This window comes from Bombina bombina, chromosome 5 (genome assembly GCF_027579735.1).
Source record: "Bombina bombina isolate aBomBom1 chromosome 5, aBomBom1.pri, whole genome shotgun sequence".
NCBI lineage: Eukaryota > Metazoa > Chordata > Amphibia > Anura > Bombinatoridae > Bombina > Bombina bombina.
The window spans coordinates 1,071,586,450-1,071,606,019 of NC_069503.1; positions in this window are offsets into that span (position 1 = coordinate 1,071,586,450).

Genomic DNA, 19,570 nt, shown 5'->3' on the forward strand with positions numbered 1-19,570 from the left:
TGCGGTTCGTTTCGGATTAATTCGGAAATTCGGTAAATTCGGTAAATTCGGAGATTCGGATCGATTCGGATTTCCGAATTAAAATACTTCCGAATCTACCGAATGAATCCGAAATAGTTGCCGTATCTCCGAATAAATCCGAATTAGCTCGGTAAAATTCGGCATTTCCCCATAGGTAACAATGGGAGTTTCGGCTGAAAAAAAACTAACACCGCAGCCCCATTGTTTCCTATGGGGAAACACTAAGTCTGCACCTAACACCCTAACATGTACCCCGAGTCTCTAAACACCCCTAATCTGACACTTATTAACCCCTAATCTGCCGTCCCCGCTATCGCTGACACCTGCATTATTTTATTAACCCCTAATCTGCCGACCGAATATCGCCACCACCTACATTATAGCTATTAACCCCTAATCTGCTGTCCCTAACACCGCCGACCCCTACATTATAGTTATTAACCCCTAATCTGCCCCCCCCAAAGTCGCCGCAATCTAACTACAAGTATTAACCCCTAATCTGCCGACCGAATATCGCCGCCGCCTACATTATAGCTATTAACCCCTAATCTGCTGTCCCTAACACCGCCGACCCCTACATTATAGTTATTAACCCCTAATCTGCCTCCCCCAACGTCGCCGCAATCTAACTACAAGTATTAACCCCTAATCTGCCGACCCGATATCGCCGCCTACATTATAGCTATTAACCCCTAATCTGCTGTCCCTAACTCCGCCGACCCCTACATTATAGTTATTAACCCCTAATCTGCCCCCCCCAACGTCGCCGCAATCTAACTACAAGTATTAACCCCTAATCTGCCGACCTGATATCGCCGCCGCCTACATTATAGCTATTAACCCCTAATCTGCTGTCCCTAACACCGCCGACCCCTACATTATAGTTATTAACCCCTAATCTGCCCCCCCAACGTCGCCACAATCTAACTACAAGTATTAACCCCTAATCTGCCGACCCGATATCGCCGCCGCCTGCATTATAGCTATTAACCCCTAATCTGCTGTCCCTAACTCCGCCGACCCCTACATTATAGTTATTAACCCCTAATCTGCCCCCCCCAACGTCGCCGCAATCTAACTACAAGTATTAACCCCTAATCTGCCGACCCGATATCGCCGCCGCCTACATTATAGCTATTAACCCCTAATCTGCTGTCCCTAACACCGCCGACCCCTACATTATAGTTATTAACCCCTAATCTGCCCCCCCCAACGTCGCCACAATCTAACTACAAGTATTAACCCCTAATCTGCCGACCCGATATCGCCGCCGCCTACATTATAGCTATTAACCCCTAATCTGCTGTCCCTAACACCGCCGACCCCTACATTATAGTTATTAACCCCTAATCTGCCCCCCCCCAATGTCGCCACAATCTAACTACAAGTATTAACCCCTAATCTGCCGATCGCAAATCGCCGCAACTATAATAAATGTATTAACCCCTAAACCGCCGCACTCCCGCCTCGCAAACACTATAATACATTTTATTAACCCCTAATCTGCTCTCCCTAACATTGCCGCCACCTACCTACAATTATTAACCCCTAATCTCCCGCCCCCAACGTCGCCGCTACTATAATAAGGTTATTAACCCCTAAACCTAAGTCTAACCCTAACACTAACACCCCCTAACTTAAATATAATTTAAATAAAACGAAATAAATTTACTATAGTTAAATAAATGAATCCTATTTAAAACTAAAGACTTACCTGTAAAATAAACCCTAAGATAGCTACAATATAACTAATAGTTACATTGTAGCTATTTTAGGATTTATTTTTATTTTACAGGCAACTTTGTATTTATTTTAACTAGGTACAATAGTTATTAAATAGTTAATAACTATTTAATAACTACCTAGCTAAAATAAATACAAATTTACCTGTAAAATAAATCCTAACCTAAGTTACAATTACACCTAACACTACACTATCATTTAATTAATTAAATAAATGACTCATATTTAAAACTAAATACTTACCTGTAAAATAAACCCTAATATAGCTACAATATAACTAATAGTTACATTGTAGCTATTTTAGCATTTATATTTATTTTACAGGCAACTTTGTATTTATTTTAACTAGGTACAATAGCTATTAAATAGTTATTGACTAATTAATAGCTACCTAGTTAAAATAATTACAAAATTACCTGTAAAATAAATCCTAACCTAAGTTACAATAAAACCTAACACTACACTATCATTAAATAAATTAACTACAAGTACCTACAATTATCTACAATTAAATAAACTAAAGTACAAACCCCCCCCACTAAATTACAAAAAATAAAAAACCACTAAATTACAAAAAATAAAAAAATATTACAAGAATTTTAAACTAATTACACCTAATCTAAGCCCCCTAATAAAATAACAAAGCCCCCCAAAATAAAAAAAAAATGCCCTACCCTATACTAAATTACAAAAGTTAACAGCTCTATTACCTTACCAGCCCTGAACAGGGCCCTTTGCGGGGCATGCCCCAAAGAAAACAGCTCTTTTGCCTGTAAAAAAAAAACACAATCCCCCCCCCACATTACAACCCACCACCCACATACCCCTACTCTAACCCAAACCCCCCTTAAATAAACCTAACACTACCCCCCTGAAGATCTCCCTACCTTGAGTCGTGTTCACCCAGCCGGGCCGAAGTCTTCATCCGATGGGGCAGAAGAGGACATCCAGACCGGCAGAAGTCTTCATTCAAGCGGGGCAAGAAGAGGTCTTCCATCCATCATACAAGTACCAAAATACAAACAAACACTAAATTACCAAAAATAATAAAATATTACAATAATTTTAAACTAATTACACCTAATCTAAGCCCCCTTCTAGCTATTAATATAGCTTCAATATAACTAATAGTTACATTGTAGCTATTTTAGGATTTATATGTATTTTACAGGCAACTTTGTATTTATTTTAACTAGGTACAATAGTTATTAAATAGTTAATAACTATTTAATAACTACCTAGCTAAAATAAATACAAATTTACCTGTAAAATAAATCATAACCTAAGTTACAATTACACCTAACACTACACTATCATTAAATTAACTAAATAAATGAATCCTATATAAAACTAAAGACTTACCTGTAAAATAAACCCTAATATAGCTGCAATATAACTAATAGTTACATTGTAGCTATTTTAGCATTTATATTTATTGTACAGGCAACTTTGTATTCATTTTAACTAGGTTCAATAGCTATTAAATAGATATTGACTATTTAATAGCTACCTAGTTAAAATAATTACAAAATTACCTGTAAAATAAATCCTAACCTAAGTTACAATTAAACCTAACACTACACTATCATTAAATAAATTAACTACAAGTACCTACAATTAAATACAATTAAAAAAACTAAACTAAAGTACAAAACCCCCCCCACTAAATTACAAAAAATAAAAAAATATTACAAGAATTTTAAACTAATTACACCTAATCTAAGCCCCCTAATAAAATAACAAAGCCCCCCAAAATAAAAAAAATGCCCTAACCTATACTAAATTACAAAAGTTAACAGCTCTATTACCTTACCAGCCCTGAACAGGGCCCTTTGCGGGGCATGCCCCAAAGAAAACAGCTCTTTTGCCTGTAAAAAAAAACCACAATCCCCCCCCCACATTACAACCCACCACCCACATACCCCTACTCTAACCCAAACCCCCCTTAAATAAACCTAACACTACCCCCCTGAAGATCTCCCTACCTTGAGTCGTGTTCACCCAGCCGGGCCGAAGTCTTCATCCGATGGGGCAGAAGAGGACATCCAGACCGGCAGAAGTCTTCATCCAAGCGGGGCAAGAAGAGGTCTTCCATCCATCAGAAAAGTACAAAAAAAACAAACAAACACTAAATTAGCAAAAATAATAAAATATTACAATAATTTTAAACTAATTACACCTAATCTAAGCCCCCTACTAGCTATTAATATAGCTACAATATAACTAATAGTTACATTGTAGCTATTTTAGGATTTATATTTATTTTACAGGCAACTTTGTATTTATTTTAACTAGGTACAATAGCTATTAAATAGTTAATAACTATTTAATAACTACCTAGCTAAAATAAATACAAATTTACCTGTAAAATAAACCCTAACCTAAGTTACAATTACACCTAACACTACACTGTCATTAAATTAACTAAATAAATTAATCCTATATAAAACTAAATACTTACCTGTAAAATAAACCCTAATATAGCTACAATATAACTAATAGTTACATTGTAGCTATTTTAGCATTTATATTTATTTTACAGGCAACTTTGTATTTATTTTAACTAGGTACAATAGCTATTAAATAGATATTTACTGTTTAATAGCTACCTAGTTAAAATAATTACAAAATTACCTGTAAAATAAATCCTAACCTAAGTTACTATTAAACCTAACACTACACTATCATTAAATAAATTAACTACAAGTACCTACAATTAAATGCAATGAAATAAACTAAACTAAAGTACAAAAAAAACAAACACTAAATTACAAAAAATAAAAAAAATTACAAGAATTTTAAACTAATTACACCTAATCTAAGCCCCCTAATAAAATAACAAAGCCCCCCAAAATAAAAAAATGCCCTACCCTATACTAAATTACAAAAGTAATCCGCTCTATTACCTTACCAGCCCTGAACAGGGCCTTTTGCGGGGCATGCTCCAAAGAAAACAGCTCTTTTGCCTGTAAAAAAAAACACAATACCCCCCCCCACATTACAACCCACCACCCACATACCCCTACTCTAACCCAAACCCCCCTTAAATAAACCTAACACTACCCCCCTGAAGATCTCTCTACCGTGTCTTCACCCAGCGGGCCGAAGTCTTCATCCGATCGGGCAGAAGAGGACATCCAGACCGGCAGAAGTCTTCATCCAAGCGGGGCAAGAAGAGGTCTTCCATCCATCAGAAGTCTTGATCCAGGCGGCATCTTCTCTGTTCATCCATCGGGAGTGGAGCAGCAGCATCCTGAAGACATCCCACGCAGAGCATCCTCTTCTTTCTTGATCCGACGACTAGGTGACTGTACCTTTAAGTGACGTCATCCAAGATGGCGTCCCTTGAATTCCGATTGGCTAATAGGATTCTATCAGCCAATCGGAATTAAGGTAGGAAAAATCTGATTGGCTGATTCAATCAGCCAATCAGATTCAAGTTCAATCCGATTGGCTGATGGAATCAGCCAATCAGATTGACCTCGCATTCTATTGGCTGTTCCGATCAAAAGGCCCTGTTCAGGGCTGGTAAGGTAATAGAGCTGATTACTTTTGTAATTTAGTATAGGGTAGGGCATTTTTTTATTTTGGGGGGCTTTGTTATTTTATTAGGGGGCTTAGATTAGGTGTAATTAGTTTAAAATTCTTGTAATTTTTTTTATTTTTTGTAATTTAGTGTTTGTTTTTTTTGTACTTTAGTTTAGTTTATTTCATTGTATTTAATTGTAGGTACTTGTAGTTAATTTATTTAATGATAGTGTAGTGTTAGGTTTAATAGTAACTTAGGTTAGGATTTATTTTACAGGTAATTTTGTAATTATTTTAACTAGGTAGCTATTAAACAGTAAATATCTATTTAATAGCTATTGTACCTAGTTAAAATAAATACAAAGTTGCCTGTAAAATAAATATAAATGCTAACATAGCTACAATGTAACTATTAGTTATATTGTAGCTATATTAGGGTTTATTTTACAGGTAAGTATTTAGTTTTATATAGGATTAATTTATTTAGTTAATTTAATGACAGTGTAGTGTTAGGTGTAATTGTAACTTAGGTTAGGGTTTATTTTACAGGTAAATTTGTATTTATTTTAGCTAGGTAGTTATTAAATAGTTATTAACTATTTAATAGCTATTGTACCTAGTTAAAATAAATACAAAGTTGCCTGTAAAATAAATATAAATCCTAAAATAGCTACAATGTAACCATTAGTTATATTGTAGCTATATTAATAGCTAGTAGGGGGCTTAGATTAGGTGTAATTAGTTTAAAATTATTGTAATATTTTATTATTTTTGCTAATTTAGTGTTTGTTTATTTTTTGTACTTTTCTGATGGATGGAAGACCTCTTCTTGCCCCGCTTGGATGAAGACTTCTGCCGGTCTGGATGTCCTCTTCTGCCCCATCGGATGAAGACTTCGGCCCGGCTGGGTGAACACGACTCAAGGTAGGGAGATCTTCAGGGGGGTAGTGTTAGGTATATTTAAGGGGGGTTTGGGTTAGAGTAGGGGTATGTGGGTGGTGGGTTGTAATGTGGGGGGGGTATTGTGTTTTTTTTTACAGGCAAAAGAGCTGTTTTCTTTGGGGCATGCCCCACAAAAGGCCCTGTTCAGGGCTGGTAAGGTAATAGAGCTGTTAACTTTTGTAATTTAGTATAGGGTAGGGCATTTTTTTTTATTTTGGGGGGCTTTGTTATTTTATTAGGGGGCTTAGATTAGGTGTAATTAGTTTAAAATTCTTGTAATATTTTTTTATTTTTTGTAATTTAGTGGGGGGGTTTTTGTACTTTAGTTTAGTTTTTTTAATTGTATTTAATTGTAGGTACTTGTAGTTAATTTATTTAATGATAGTGTAGTGTTAGGTTTAATTGTAACTTAGGTTAGGATTTATTTTACAGGTAATTTTGTAATTATTTTAACTAGGTAGCTATTAAATAGTCAATATCTATTTAATAGCTATTGAACCTAGTTAAAATAAATACAAAGTTGCCTGTACAATAAATATAAATGCTAAAATAGCTACAATGTAACTATTAGTTATATTGCAGCTATATTAGGGTTTATTTTACAGGTAAGTCTTTAGTTTTATATAGGATTCATTTATTTAGTTAATTTAATGATAGTGTAGTGTTAGGTGTAATTGTAACTTAGGTTATGATTTATTTTACAGGTAAATTTGTATTTATTTTAGCTAGGTAGTTATTAAATAGTTATTAACTATTTAATAGCTATTGTACCTAGTTAAAATAAATACAAAGTTGCCTGTAAAATAAATATAAATCCTAAAATAGCTACAATGTAACTATTAGTTATATTGAAGCTATATTAATAGCTAGTCGGGGGCTTAGATTAGGTGTAATTAGTTTAAAATTATTGTAATATTTTATTATTTTTGGTAATTTAGTGTTTGTTTGTATTTTGGTACTTGTATGATGGATGGAAGACCTCTTCTTGCCCCGCTTGGATGAAGACTTCTGCCGGTCTGGATGTCCTCTTCTGCCCCATCGGATGAAGACTTCGGCCCGGCTGGGTAAACACGACTCAAGGTAGGGAGATCTTCAGGGGGGTAGTGTTAGGTTTATTTAAGGGGGGTTTGGGTTAGAGTAGGGGTATGTGGGTGGTGGGTTGTAATGTGGGGGGGGGTATTGTGTTTTTTTTTTACAGGCAAAAGAGCTGTTTTCTTTGGGGCATGCCCCGCAAAAGGCCCTGTTCAGGGCTGGTAAGGTAATAGAGCTGATTACTTTTGTAATTTAGTATAGGGTAGGGCATTTTTTTATTTTGGGGGGCTTTGTTATTTTATTAGGGGGCTTAGATTAGGTGTAATTAGTTTAAAATTCTTGTAATATTTTTTTATTTTTTGTAATTTAGTGGTGGGGTTTTTGTACTTTAGTTTAGTTTTTTTAATTGTATTTAATTGTAGGTACTTGTAGTTAATTTATTTAATGATAGTGTAGTGTTAGGTTTAATTGTAACTTAGGTTAGGATTTATTTTACAGGTAATTTTGTAATTATTTTAACTAGGTAGCTATTAAATAGTCAATATCTATTTAATAGCTATTGAACCTAGTTAAAATAAATACAAAGTTGCCTGTACAATAAATATAAATGCTAAAATAGCTACAATGTAACTATTAGTTATATTGCAGCTATATTAGGGTTTATTTTACAGGTAAGTCTTTAGTTTTATATAGGATTCATTTATTTAGTTAATTTAATGATAGTGTAGTGTTAGGTGTAATTGTAACTTAGGTTATGATTTATTTTACAGGTAAATTTGTATTTATTTTAGCTAGGTAGTTATTAAATAGTTATTAACTATTTAATAGCTATTGTACCTAGTTAAAATAAATACAAAGTTGCCTGTAAAATAAATATAAATCCTAAAATAGCTACAATGTAACTATTAGTTATATTGAAGCTATATTAATAGCTAGTCGGGGGCTTAGATTAGGTGTAATTACTTTAAAATTATTGTAATATTTTATTATTTTTGGTAATTTAGTGTTTGTTTGTATTTTGGTACTTGTATGATGGATGGAAGACCTCTTCTTGCCCCGCTTGGATGAAGACTTCTGCCGGTCTGGATGTCCTCTTCTGCCCCATCGGATGAAGACTTCGGCCCGGCTGGGTGAACACGACTCAAGGTAGGGAGATCTTCAGGGGGGTAGTGTTAGGTTTATTTAAGGGGGGTTTGGGTTAGAGTAGGGGTATGTGGGTGGTGGGTTGTAATGTGGGGGGGGGATTGTGTTTTTTTTTTACAGGCAAAAGAGCTGTTTTCTTTGGGGCATGCCCCGCAAAGGGCCCTGTTCAGGGCTGGTAAGGTAATAGAGCTGTTAACTTTTGTAATTTAGTATAGGGTAGGGCATTTTTTTTATTTTGGGGGGCTTTGTTATTTTATTAGGGGGCTTAGATTAGGTGTAATTAGTTTAAAATTCTTGTAATATTTTTTTATTTTTTGTAATTTAGTGTTTGGTTTTTTTGTAATTTAGTGGGGGGGTTTTGTACTTTAGTTTATTTAATTGTAGATAATTGTAGGTACTTGTAGTTAATTTATTTAATGACAGTGTAGTGTTAGGTTTAATTGTAACTTAGGTTAGGATTTATTTTACAGGTAATTTTGTAATTATTTTAACTAGGTAGCTATTAATTAGTCAATAACTATTTAATAGCTTTTGTACCTAGTTAAAATAAATACAAAGTTGCCTGTAAAATAAATATAAATGCTAAAATAGCTACAATGTAACAATTAGTTATATTGCAGCTATATTAGGGTTTATTTTACAGGTAAGTATTTAGTTTTAAATATGAGTCATTTATTTAATTAATTAAATGATAGTGTAGTGTTAGGTGTAATTGTAACTTAGGTTAGGATTTATTTTACAGGTAAATTTGTATTTATTTTAGCTAGGTAGTTATTAAATAGTTATTAACTATTTAATAACTATTGTACCTAATTAAAATAAATACAAAGTTGCCTGTAAAATAAAAATAAATCCTAAAATAGCTACAATGTAACTATTAGTTATATTGCAGCTATATTAGGGTTTATTTTACAGGTAAGTATTTAGTTTTAAATATGAGTCATTTATTTAATTAATTAAATGATAATGTAGTGTTAGGTGTAATTGTAACTTAGGTTAGGATTTATTTTACAGGTAAATTTGTATTTATTTTAGCTAGGTAGTTATTAAATAGTTATTAACTATTTAATAACTATTGTACCTAGTTAAAATAAATACAAAGTTGCCTGTAAAATAAAAATAAATCCTAAAATAGCTACAATGTAACTATTAGTTATATTGTAGCTATATTAGGGTTTATTTTACAGGTAAGTCTTTAGTTTTAAATAGGATTCATTTATTTAACTATAGTAAACTTATTTCATTTTATTTAAATTATATTTAAGTTAGGGGGTGTTAGTGTTAGGGTTAGACTTAGGTTTCGGGGTTAATAACCTTATTATAGTAGCGGCGACGTTGGGGGCGGGAGATTAGGGGTTAATAATTGTAGGTAGGTGGCGGCGATGTTAGGGAGGGCAGATTAGGGGTTAATAAAATGTATTATAGTGTTTGCGAGGCGGGAGTGTGGCGGTTTAGGGGTTAATACATTTATTATAGTGGCGGCGATTTGCGGTCGGCAGATTAGGGGTTAATAACTATAATGTAGGGGTCGGCGGTGTTAGGGACACCAGATTAGGGGTTAATAGCTATAATGTAGGCGGCGGCGATATCGGGTCGGCAGATTAGGGGTTAATACTTGTAGTTAGATTGCGGCGACGTTGGGGGGCAGATTAGGGGTTAATAACTATAATGTAGGGGTCGGCGGTGTTAGGGACAGCAGATTAGGGGTTAATAGCTATAATGTAGGCGGCGGCGATATCGGGTCGGCAGATTAGGGGTTAATACTTGTAGTTAGATTGCAGCGACGTTGGGGGGGGGGCAGATTAGGGGTTAATAACTATAATGATGGGGTTGGCGGTGTTAGGGACAGCAGATTAGGGGTTAATAGCTATAATGTAGGCGGCGGCGATATCGGGTCGGCAGATTAGGGGTTAATACTTGTAGTTAGATTGCGGCGACGTTGGGGGAGGCAGATTAGGGGTTAATAACTATAATGTAGGGGTCGGCGGTGTTAGGGACAGCAGATTAGGGGTTAATAGCTATAATGTAGGCGGCGGCGATATTCGGTCGGCAGATTAGGGGTTAATACTTGTAGTTAGATTGCGGCGACGTTGGGGGGGCAGATTAGGGGTTAATAACTATAATGTAGGGGTCGGTGGTGTTAGGGACAGCAGATTAGGGGTTAATAGCTATAATGTAGGTTGCGGCGATATCCGATCGGCAGATTAGGGGTTAAATAATGTTATTATAGGGTTTGCGATGTGGGGGGGCCTCGGTTTAGTGGTTCATAGGTAGTTTATGGGTGTTAGTGACTTAGTGTACTAAATGGGTGTTAGTGTACTAAAAACATACCGAATTTCGGAACGGAATAGAACCGAATTCAGCCGAATCCGAATAAATCCGAAACGAATTTATTCGGATCCGAATAAATCCGAAATGAATTTATTCAAATTTTGCCGAATCCGATTCGATCCGAAATGAAATTCGAAAAGTCCGAATCGATCCGAACCGAAAACGAACCGAATTTTTTAGCCGTGCACATGTTTAGCTAAAAGAGACTGCACCCTGAGTGGCACTGGCCTTTTGGAGAAGCACAGAAGTTTTTCCATTTTTTTTGTCTCAGTGGACAGGAACATATGTTTTTCCAGTTTTTGTCCACTATTTTGTTCTGTTTTTATGGAATTTTGCAGCACTATACAACAAATAATAATAATGATCTTCTGGGTCCCTAGTTTGTGTGTGTATATATATATATAGGTTTTTTTGTTTAACAGTGTCCTAAATCTTTTAAAACTAGGTGCGTTTTGCACTTACCCTGGGCTCAGAAACCCTGATTCTTCCATTAGACTAACAGATAGTGAAGCATGATTTATCTGCATTTGACATTGCACCTCTTTATCATCTTTTGCATCACTTTCTACAGAGTTCGAAACTGCCTCTGGAAGCAACATCAGCGCAAAAACGGTGTGTGGGGAGCTTACTGAAATTGTTTTTTATAACCAAGCAACTGTATACAAGCCTCACAATAACAGACACAATGTCAAGTGTGAGCTAGAGTGGTGTAAAGCATGCTGTCACTGGACTTCTTGTGTTATGTGGAGTGATAAATTACGCTTTAGTATCTGGCAGTCTGATGGAAGAATCAGGGTGTTGTAGCTGCCAGGAAAACACTACCTACTGGAATGCATAGTCTCCACTGTAAAGTTATGCAAAGAAGAGTCTAGGACTGTGTTTCAGGGTTTGTGCTAAGCTCCTTAGTCCAGTCAAGAGTCAGCTTAATGTTTCAGAATACAAAGACATTTAAAGCAATTTTGTGCTTTTAACTTTGTGACAATAGTTTGAGGAAGGTCCTTTCCTGTTCAAGTATGACTGTTCCCCTGTGCACAAAGCAAGGCCCATGAAGACATGATTTGGTTTGGAGTAACTCAAGTGGCGTGGCCTAAACACTACTGAACACCTTTGGGATTAATTGGAACACCAATTGCAAGCCAGACCTTCTCACTCAACATCAGTGCCTGACCTCACAAATGCTCTTTTGGCTGAATCATGGACACACTCCAAAATCTTGTGGAAATACTTCCCAGAATATTTGTTGCTGCTATAGCGGCAAAGGAGGAGCCACCTCCATATTAATGTCCATGGATTTGGAATGGGATATCCAACAAGCTATAGGTGTGGTCGTCAGATGTCCACATACTTTAAGCCAGGGGTCAAGTCTTACAAAAAAAAGTGTGGGAACTCACTAAGTCTTCCCTCCGCTCACAATTAATATTGTTTTAACCACACACACACACTGTGTTTATATGTATATAAGCTATACACTCAGGTTAATGTAAGCAAATTAAAACCAATGAAGGGCTGAATGGTTGCCTTTGGGCCTTAGCATGGACACCCATGTTACATTTTTACATGGCAGGGGTGACATTTCTATTTGTAATTTAGGATTCAACTGATACTGAATACTGAGAAGCCAGACACACAATCTATAGAACACACAAAGGGGCATTTGTATATAGATGATGTTGAATAATCCAAAAAGCTAAAAGCCTTAGAAACATTTTAGGAGGTTACTGCCTGACTCTCAGGATGTGTAAGGCTTTGTCAACATCTGATATCATGATCTTGATAAGGTTTGTGTGAGCACTCACTGTGCAGTAAAAAACAATGATAATGTGATTTAAAGTAAAATTATGGTTACAAGGCATCTGAGTATCTGGTAAGGTTGTATCTACAGCAAATGCAATATCTGCAGAGAATCTGTCCTGCTGACCATAATTGATAGACATACAGACACATAGATAAACAGACTGCATATACCATTGGTGTATAAAATAAAATAATTGTGCTTATCCTACTATAAGCAAGGACTATTTTCCTTTGTGTGTACACTTATATTTCCCTTGCAAACCTCACCCCAGCTAGCTCGGGAAGAACTAAATTAGATTCCAATCAGAGAGAAAGCAAGAAGTTGGAAGGACATTGCTCTTCCCTGCTTGATGATCACATTTTGTCTTTGGTTAAACACTGAACTTTTTTTTTAAACAACTTTCAAATAACTAAACTAGACACAAATGAATGTAAGAAATTCAACATGTTTTTAAAACAAGTTTAAGTACCCCCAACAGTCCAGGTTTTCATTATAACTGAAATAGATCACAAGTGAAATAATCAGCTAATGGGTGAGAGCAGGTTAGTAACCATCGTTACTGATCAGCTGATTAATTAACCTGTGCTCTAGTTCAGCTATAATGAAAACCTGGACTGTTGGGGGTACTTGAGGACCGCGGTAGAGAAACACTGATTTGAGGGACCCTGCAGTAGACAAGACTTCTTAGAAGATCTCACCATGGTGGAGAGGTTAGATCATTAGGCCTGTAGAAAAATGTCTTTATTGAGACAAATACAGTGGAGAGTGTGAAGAGAGTGTGCAGAGAGTGTGCAGAGTGTGCAGAGAGTGTTCAGACCACCACTGGAAAGTATCTCAGCTGACAAAGCTATTATAAATTACATTGTCAAGTCAAATTTTATTAAGTTTAGTTTTTACTGTCAACTCATGTTTTTTTCAGCTTTTGCCACAAGGTAGGTGTAGGTTTCTTTGGTGATTCAGATAGAGCATGCAATTTTAAGCAACTTTCTAATTTTTTCCTATTATCAATGTTTCTTCGTTCTCTTGCTATATTTATATGAAAAAGAAGGAATCTAAGCTTTTTTCTTGTTTCAGAACTCTGGACAGCAGTTTTTGATTGGTGGATGAATGTATCCACCAATCAGCAAGGACAACCTAGGCTGTTCACCAAAAATGGGCCGGCATCTAAACTTACATTCTTGCATTTCAAATAAAGATACCAAGAGAATAAAGAACATTTGATAATAGGAGTAAATTAGAAAGTCGCTTAAAATGTCATGCTCTATCTGAATCACAAAAGAAAAAAATTGGGTTCAGTGTCCCTTTAAGAGTCATATGGGATGGCATTAACCTTTTTTAAGGGACAGTATACACCAATTTTCATATAACTGCATATAATAGACACTACTATAGAGAATAATATGCACAGATACTGATCTAAAAATCCATTATAAAAATGTTTAAAAACGTACTTAGAAGCTCCCAGTTTAGCTCTGTTGAAAAGGTAGCTGGAACACCCACTGAAAGTGGTTCTATAGCAAAAAAGCAGACCCTCCCCCTCTCTCTGCATATGAAAAGACTCTTTACACAAACAGGAGCAAGCTGCAGTTGGTATACATTAGTATTCTCCTAAAACTTTGGGGCTTGGTTAGGAGTCTGAAAATCTGCATAATGTTATTTAAAAATAAGTAAAGGCTCTATTAATGGATCATCTACAAAACATTTATGCAAAGAAAAATCTAGTGTATAATGCCCCTTTAATGTTGTGGGCTAAAGCTAGAGGTACTGTTTTTGAGGAATGTCAGTGATGTGAGATTGAGGTCTATTTTGTGAGCTGTTGGAGTGACACACGTTAGTAACAGGATTAAGTTGATTGAGGTTTTCCAAAGACTTACATTATTTACTTTATTACTCATTCAAGTAACAGCTGAACTTTGGTGGCAATTTTTTTTATTTATTGATTTATTACTTGTATTTGGTTGGACAGTCTCAATATCATTCATCCTATAGACTTTCTGTGTAGTCTTTTTTGTATAGTGAACCGGCACAAAGCTCTTTCAAGATTTCATTATTGATCTCTGCAAGTGAGTAATACTGTTGCAGATGTAGTGGCAAAACCCTATGCACACATCTTTACAGGGTTGCATATAGTCATGGTCACGTGAGCCCCCTGTATCTTTGCAGTTAGCAGCAGTCTGACTTATTCAGGATTCCTTGGCTCCACATCTCCAATGGAGGTTCCTGTTGAGGATGGCCTACTCCAGGTATGCACATGGAAATTTATTATAGATTCCCCCTGTGATGATAGCAGGATGTGATGTCACTAGCATGTGGGCGGGGCTTAGGTCCGGTGTCTGTGTCGCAGTTAGTTTAGTACAATCAACCTGTCTGGATGTGTATTGCTATGCTCTGTAATAAAATAGAGTTGTACCATCATTGCTGTGTCCTGCATATGTCCTGCATCTCATGACATGGTGTCAGAAGTTCTGGACTACGCTTCTGTTTCTGATGATGACGATGTCAAAGTTTACCCCACCTGAGCCTTTTGACTTTTCTCAGCCTGCAGCTTGGCCCACATGGCGTCAGCGGTTTCAGCGCTTCAGGATTGCATCCAAACTGAACAAGGAGAGTGGTGAAGTACAAGTTAATTCTCTTTTATATTCTATGGGGAAAGATGTAGAGCCAGTGTTCAATGCTTTTACTTTCCAAGAAGGGGACGAAGTTAACTTTGATATAGTTATGGATAAACTCAGTGCCCACTTTGTGCCCAAAAGAAATGTGATTCATGAGAGAGCTTGTTTTCACAAACGTAATCAGCGTGTGGGAGAATCTGTGGAGTCATTTGTGCGCAGCCTGTATGAATTAGCTGAATTCTGTGAGTTTGGTGTTGCTAAAGAAGAGCAAATCAGAGACAGAATAGTTATTGGAATTGCAGATGCTGAAGTCTCCCTGAAGCTGCAGTTAGAGCCTGATTTAACGTTAGACGGGGCTATTAGGATGGCCCGCCAGAGTGAACTGGTGAAAAAGCAAAGTGCTGATCTGAGGTCTGAGAGTATTGTGGATGAAGTGCAACAGTCTAGGAAAATTACTAGTGAAAGGCACAGTGTGAGCGGTAGATCTAAAGTACTGGAAAGGCCTAGAAGTGGATGGGCGCAACATGGCCAATGCACACGGTGCTACCGGGCTCATGATCAGAGTGCTATATGCCCGGCCAGAGATAAAAGATGCAGAAAATGTAACAGAATAGGCCATTTTGAAGTGGTGTGTAAAACTGAATACATTAAGGAGATGCAGGTGGACAGTGACCAGGAGGGTCAGGAAGTGTCTTTTGTGGGGTCTGTTGTGGAACGGACAAGCTCAGAGGAAGATTGGAAAGTTACTTTTACTGTAATGGGAGCCAATGTTGATTTTAAGATTGACACAGGAGCTGATATCACTGTAATGTCTTTTGCTGAATTTATGAAACTGCCTCGACAGCCCCAGCTGGCGAAGGTTACTACAAATGTTCATAGTCCTGGTGGCCGCATTGATTGTGTGGGGAAATTTCTTGCAAGCTGTGAGTACAAACAAAAAAAGTTCACCATGTGGGTGCATGTGATCCGAGGTCAGTGTGTTAACAGTTTATTGAGCAGAAAAGCAGCCTGTGACTTGGGCCTCGTGGCCAGAGTGAATGAGATCTCTGAAGATATGTTTGGCGAGTTGGGCCTACTGAGCTGCAAACCTGTCCGTATAGCACTTAAAAGTGACGCAGACCCGTACAGTATTTCTACTCCTCGTAGAATTCCGTTCCCGCTCATGCCTCAAGTGGAGAAAGAGCTCATGCGCATGAAGTCTATGGGGGTTATTGAAGAGGTTGTTGAGGCAACTGATTGGTGTGCCCCCATTGTTCCAGTTGCAAAGAAAAACGGAAAGGTGCGCATCTGTGTGGACCTGAAAAGGTTGAATGAGGCAGTGAAGAGGGAGAGATTTGTGCTGCCGACACTGGAAGATATAGCCCCGAAGTTGGCTGGGGCGAAGTTCTTTTCCACATTAGACGCTTCTAGCGGCTTTTGGCAGATCCCCCTGGATCCAAAGTGCCGCAAACTGACTACCTTTATCACTCCGGTAGGTCGGTTCTGTTTCTGCAGACTTCCCTTTGGGATATCCTCCGCTCCTGAGATCTTTCAGAGGGAAATGAGTTCTCTCCTGAGTGGCCACGTGGGCACAGCAGTCGTCATGGACGACATTCTAGTGTATGGGTCTACAGTGGAGGAGCATGATCAGCGTTTGAGTTGTGTGCTGCAGGCTATCAAAGAGTCTGGGCTGAAGCTGAATAAAGAAAAATGTCATTTTAGGAAAACTGAATTATGCTACTTTGGGCATATCATCAACGGGGATGGCATCAAGCCGGACCCCGAGAAAATTCGGGCTATCGAACAGATGAAAAGCCCTTCTGATGTACATGAGCTGAGACAGATATTGGGCCTTGTAAATTACGTGGGCAAGTTTCTTCCAGATTTATCTACAGTTTTGCACCCTATCACAGAGTTGCTTAAGAAAGATGTTGCCTGGGTCTGGGGACCCTCACAAGAAAAAGCGTTCCTGCATGCTAAGTCCCTGCTGGGGTCTGCCCCAGTGCTGGGGTTCTACGACACTTCAAAAAAGACTGTGGTTAGTGCTGATGCAAGCAGTTATGGGTTGGGGGCTGCACTCCTGCAGCTGAATGACAACAAACTACAGCCCATCGCCTACTGTTCCCGCACACTGACGGCTGCGGAGTCAAAATACGCTCAAATTGAGAAAGAGTGCCTGGCTGCAGTTTGGGCCTGTGAGCGCTTTCAGCGTTATCTAGTGGGTTTGGAGAAATTTAGTCTGGAAACTGACCACAAACCGCTAGTCCCTCTTATCAATTCTTATGACATCGACAAAACACCCTTGAGATGCCAGAGACTTTTAATGAGACTACTCAGGTTCAATGTTCAGGCAGTGCATGTGCCGGGGAAGCAGCTGGTTGTGGCAGATACACTGTCCAGGCTCCCGCTGGCTGCTGCTGAAGAATCCTCCACAGAGTCGGATGTAAAAGTGTATGTTGATTCAGTTCTGGCCTCTAAGTCCATTTCTTCAAGGAAACTGGAAGAGATAAAGAAAGAGACATATTTGGACACAGATCTGCAAGAAGTTATAAGGTACATAAGAGATGGCTGGCCCGAGAGCCGGGCAGCCTGGATGTCTTTAAATGCTTACCAGCCAGAGAGGTCGCAGCTCACGGAGCTGGAGGGGTTGGTGCTGTTCCAAGACCGTATTGTAATTCCCGTCAGCATGAGGAAGGAGATGTTAAACAGGATTCACGATGGCCACTTAGGCATTACAAAGTGCAGAGAAAGAGCAGCTACAGCTGTGTGGTGGCCTGGGATCAGCTCCGACATTGCAAATCACGTGTCTAAATGTGCCTTTTGCCGGGAACGCCGGCCTACTCAGAGAAGGGAGCCCTTAATGTCTACTCCGCTGCCTGCGGGGCCGTGGCAGAAAATAGCTGCTGATTTGTGCGAACTGCACGGGAAAAAGTTTCTTGTTGTTATCGACTACTATTCCAGGTATTTGGAAATAGCACCCCTGAATGATATCACAAGTCAGGCCGTTATCATTCGCCTGAAGAGCTTGTTCGCCCGCTGGGGCATTCCAATGGAGCTGGTGAGTGATAATGGCATGCAGTTCGCTTCTACAGAGTTCAGTGCTTTCAGCAGGGAATATGATTTTGTACATTCCACGTCAAGTCCACATTATCCGCAGGCCAACGGAATGGCTGAAAGGGCAGTTCAAACAACAAAATTCATTCTAAAGCAATCTGAACCGTACCTAGCCCTCTTGTCATACAGGGCGACGCCCATTCAAGCCACCGGGTTTAGCCCGGCACAGCTGATGCTAGGACGCCAGATTCGCACCACTTTACCCTCAGTGGGTGTCTTCAAGCCGCCTGGCCCTGTTCCTCGGGACGAAGTCCTTAGGAGGGATGAAGAGGCCAAAAAGGGTTATCGTTTCTTCTACGACAGGAGACATTCTGTCAGGCCTTTACAGGAACTGAAAGCGGGCCAAAGTGTCAGAATTAAACTGGATGATGAGAAGAAATGGAAGACGCCTGCTACGGTAGTGGGCCGCTCTCCAGAACCAAGGTCTTACACAGTCCTTACAGAGGGAGGGACGGTTACACGCCGTAACCGAAGACATCTTCAGCCTGTACCTGAGAGTCTGGAACCGGATACCTCAGTACCACCGCCGGTGGGATCCCCTGTTCTAAGAGAGGTGCCTTCCCCTCAGCAAGATCATAGCGGGGATATATCTTTGCCTCCAGCAGACTCTTGTTCACCATCTTCTGTATCAGAGGACAGTTCATGCAAAGTTACATCAAGCGGAAGAGTGGTGAGGCTTCCGGCCCGATACAGGGACTGACTTTAGCTAGAACAGTGACCGGAAGTATGGGCAGAATAATCCCATGGTCACTGTGGACTAGGGTAGTCTACCCCGATGTCCAAGTCAGGATGTAATTTATTTGTTCATGTTTTCTAATCTATCTGTTTTTATAATGTTCTAAAACAAAATGTTGTTGTATACCCTGTTGGTGTACCTTGTTATTTAATATATGCGAATGTATGCTTTGCCTTTGAAAAAGGGGAAGATGTGATGATAGCAGGATGTGATGTCACTAGCATGTGGGCGGGGCTTAGGTCCGGTGTCTGTGTCGCAGTTAGTTTAGTACAATCAACCTGTCTGGATGTGTATTGCTATGCTCTGTAATAAAATAGAGTTGTACCATCATTGCTGTGTCCTGCATATGTCCTGCATCTCATGACACCCCCCTTAAGTTTTGCAGTTCTGCCGTAAAAGATAGAGAATCTGAAAATCCCAAGTTTGTGTGCTCCGGAGCCTTTGGTGATAATATTATATATATATATATATATATATATATATATATATATATATTCCTGGACAAATGGAATATTTATTGCATGTTTGCACCCAGGCAGATGCCCACAGGAGGGTAACACTGTACACTGGATGGTATTTTATATATATATATAT